At 42.2% G+C, this 4,042-nt stretch overlaps 1 pseudogene; it reads right to left on the bottom strand.

Moving 5' to 3' along the window:
• Positions 1 to 2,139: 2,139 nt before the first annotated feature.
• Positions 2,140 to 3,343, bottom strand: LOC111171012 (malignant T-cell-amplified sequence 1-like; annotated as a pseudogene).
• Between the last annotated feature and the right edge of the window lie 699 nt (positions 3,344 to 4,042).

The following is a 4,042-nucleotide window of genomic DNA, read 5'->3' as shown; positions in this document are numbered from 1 at the left end:
AAATTAAATGCCCTGGATTTATGCTTTCAGAATATTTTAGCACTGTTCCTAGTGTGTAGATCCTTGTGCACTGGAGTAGAACATAGCCGCAGTGATTTCAACACATTTCCACTGTGAACAGTACCTAGTAAAGTAAGTTTTCTGAGTCAAGAGCGACTGGTGGCTGAAAAGGTTTAAAAACATTCTATGAAATGTCTAGAATCGGGAGTGTTTGATCTGCACTCTACTGGAAGATTTTAAGGTCTAATACTTTGTTTTCCACTTCTGAGCAGCTAGGTCAAGTCTTTTTGTTCCCCCAGACAAGAAAACCTAAATATATAAAGTCTATGTGTCTGGCCAGGGTCAAAGGACAAACTAGTTTAGGGATGGTCACAGGCAGACTTTTCTCATTACCAGAAATTAAAGTGGCAAAGAGTATTTATGACACAAACCCTAAACGCATTTCATTATTGGATAATCTCAATCTACAGAGAGGCAAAGTCTCTTCCTGTGGTTATTTGTAAATACTTCATGCAGATCTATTTAAATGGCTTTGTGCTCTTCTAGGATTATTCTCCCGTGACAATGGCCAGCACTTAATGCACTTATGCACAAAACTATTTAGGTTCCTGCTCAAGTGTGGTAAACTGGTTAACAACAAACCAAACCAGTGAACTGTTTTTTAAACTGGCTGATGGTGCCACCTACTGTCCAGTCTGTAGAAATGAGCTGGGACTGGAACCTGAGCCTTACCTACTGAGAGCCACAGAAACTAGGATATGAAGGGGAATTAGACTCAAGTCTAATTATACTTTCTAATTATACTCTATTTATAATGAGTTACATAAATAGTTATATTTATACTCTCTCCCCAACATTCCCAGTCTCAGGTTACAGAAAATAAAACATCAGAAAATTATTTTAAATTGTGGCAGATGTAGGAAACAGTATCAGGCTATCATGTGCTTTCTGTAGATCCAGATTATCCAGTACCAAAATGCCTTTAGGGCTCTGCATCAAACATGCTCTTGGCCATTTCAACTCCTAGTGATGTCCGAAGCCCAGAGCCCCCTGAGTAGTGGCCCCTGCTGTGGACTCGACTGTATTTACTTTACACTGTGTTGAGCAGATGACAGAAAAAGAAAAAGCTCTAAAAAGGAGGAAGATTTCAGGTAAGCAAAAATAGTATTTTTAAATATTGATTTGGGTGTTTTGTTTTTAATGGACCAATCCATGATAGAACAGGCCCGGACGAGTTTTGAGAATAAAATATATATTTTCTTCCCCGGAGAGATACTGGCAGCCAAGTTAATTAAAACATGTGCTTTCCAGGAACCTGGCATAAATTCTCACTTAGTTTAGACAAATAACTGATTTCCAAGCTGGCTTAAACCCAACGAGTGCTCAAGGAATGTTCTAGTGACTACTGTACAGTGGGGGTTCCATTATTTGTGCTTCGAGCGTGTTCTGTCTTTAATCCTTAAATAAAAACCCATTCTCTTCCACGTAACTTAATATTTGACTTGACTCTGGGCTGTATGACAAGACATTTCTGTTATCACATGTAAAATTGTGCGTGTGTGTGCGTGTTTTTAAATACAAAGAGTGTACACTCTTGTTCAAGTTCATCCTGAGTTCCAAGTACACACAAAAAAACCCCTGAATACTTCAGAGTAAAAGTCCAATTTCTCGTTCACACGTATCAAGGTATCCATGGTTCATTTGTATATATTCTGACAACTTAAAAAAAAAATCATTTTCAAATATACTTTTATTTACTCACAGATAATAAAGTTTCATTTTTACCTGTCTTAAATACTGCGTGTTGCCTTGCAGCTTGCTTTTGTCAGGTAACAGTATGACTTTGAGGCGTCACCATTTCCTGCTTTGGGGTTTTCCACTACTATTTGAGAACACTGCAGAAAGATTTCCACAGAACCACATAATACTGCTATAAGCATATCCAGGTTCATATTTCATTTCTATCTCTCACCTTCATGCTAATAACAATATGCATAATTAAACGTTTCTAAGTTTTCAGAGATGATTTTCTTTAAAGTGAATATAAAGCCCAGTCACCAAGCAGTTTCTGTGGTGTCTTGTCTTATTCTAGTTTTGTCTTGAATTCCTTAAAACTTTGAGGCGAAAACTTCGTTGTAAACTTTAGGTTAAACTGTAGGTTGTCTCTAGTGTAGCTAATTCCATTACTGACATCGGTGGTAATAACCCGTTTTCAGATTAATGCTACTAAAAATATCTAGCACATTAATGACAAAAACAAAGTTATTACAAGTCAGTTCATAACATGAGGCTTTGGAAGTCCGCAAGAGCCGGGAGTTGCCTGTCCGTGTGTAGGGGCTGAGGCATCTCATCGTCTCCCTTCTCCACCATGAAGAGCTGAGAGGGGCTCTGACTCCGCAGGGATGCCGAGAGGAAATCCCTCCAGCCAGTTCAGTGCCCCTACACTTGACTCTTCCATGCTCGGTCCTGTCCAGACGCTCACATGAGGGCACCTCAGGTGACACACTGAGAATTCAGTCCCATTTGTCTTCTCGCTGCCTCACCAGCACACTGGCTGGGTCATGAAGCTCTTTTGGGAGAGTTATAGCTTGATGGCCAGGAGAGGACACAGGGGCAGCTGGTCTGCACTGTTTCCGAGCAAGGTGGCAACAGCTGTTTGTTTGTTGGGTTCTCTTTTCTGCATGTGTAGGATTTATTCAGCATAATCACAGGGGCGTTGTAGTCATGCTGTCACACACACACACACACAGATATTGCTCCACATCCATGTGTAGCCCAAGTGCACTCCATCTGGGACTTGCTCATATGCGTTTACGTGCCACAGCCCACCTTTTATATAGTACATGTTTCAATGCCAGCTGCTGTGTGGACTTTCTCAGCACCTTCTGCAGACATCTTCACGACTGCAACACCCAGAGCAAGCTGTTTTACTTCTGCCTCAATTGCGACAATCCTATCGCTGCAGCGGAGCAAAGCTTAGCTCCTCGAGAAGCTAAGTGTAGACACGTGATAGCAACTCCTTTGAGTACAAATTTGATGGCTCCTTTATCCACCTGTTGGTGTGGAAAAAGGGTCTTTTTTATCTCTTTCTGTGTGGAATAACCTTGTGGTTGGATAAAAAGACCCTCTCTTTTTCTAAATAAAATAACTCTCCAGTCACTGTAAAGATTTCCTTCTGTTCATAGCATACCACTCTTTTAACTGGTTCCTTCTTAGGCACGATTGGATGAAGCCATGGTTCAATGCCTGGGAATGGTTCTACTTGTTCTTAATACCCATAATAGCAGGTTTTCCACTGGATGTAGCTGAACACATTTTCTTTTTAATCAAATTTCTTGAACATGTTGCAAGGTGAAGGGGTGATGATAGGGAAGGGCCGGGAATGGTGAAAAATAGACTTAGCAAGGATCCCGCAGACCCCCTACACCTGGAAGGCAAAAGGGACGGTGGCAGCTGGGGTCGTTACCCACAGGTGATGCATCTGGCTGCACTTTTCCAGCTCTGGGCAAATCTCACTCCTTCTGCTCCTTCAACTACTTCCTCCGGCTATTCATATGAGCACTGAGGCAATTTGGGGTGTTCTTTGGGGTTACCAATTTCTCCCTAGGGCTGGTAGCTGAAAGGGTGGAAGTTCAGCAGTAAGAAGGGACCAAGCACTCATTCTCGTTGCAAGAACAGGATGGAGGGACGGCACCTGGTCTACACAGGGACGGTTGGCCATTTCTGCAGGCTCACAGGGGTCAGAAGAGTGTGGGCTTCAACGCTCAGAGGCATCCTCCTGAATTCCACTACCAAGTTAGGGTCCCTCTAACGGCGCTAACGTCCCACGGGCTAGCAGACCTCTGGTGAGTGGCTGACTAACCTCGTCTGGGATTTGGAGTCTGGCTACTTTCACTAATAAATTGTTGATGAAAATAATCAATAAACAATCTATAATAGGAATAGAAAAGCATTTGATTTGAGCCAAACTGTGGACTATAGCCTGGAAGACAACCCCTAAGATAGCTCTGATGAACTGTCCCAGGTAAGCATGGTTTTCAGC

The sequence above is a fragment of the Delphinapterus leucas genome, unplaced genomic scaffold (genome assembly GCF_059928025.1).
Source record: "Delphinapterus leucas isolate spDelLeu-1000000601 "Yukka" unplaced genomic scaffold, BTC_Dleu_Yukka2 spDelLeu_asBTCV2_sq67, whole genome shotgun sequence".
Lineage (NCBI taxonomy): Eukaryota > Metazoa > Chordata > Mammalia > Artiodactyla > Monodontidae > Delphinapterus > Delphinapterus leucas.
Note: the sequence above shows the minus strand (reverse complement) of the source record. Positions and strands in the feature narration are given on the sequence as shown.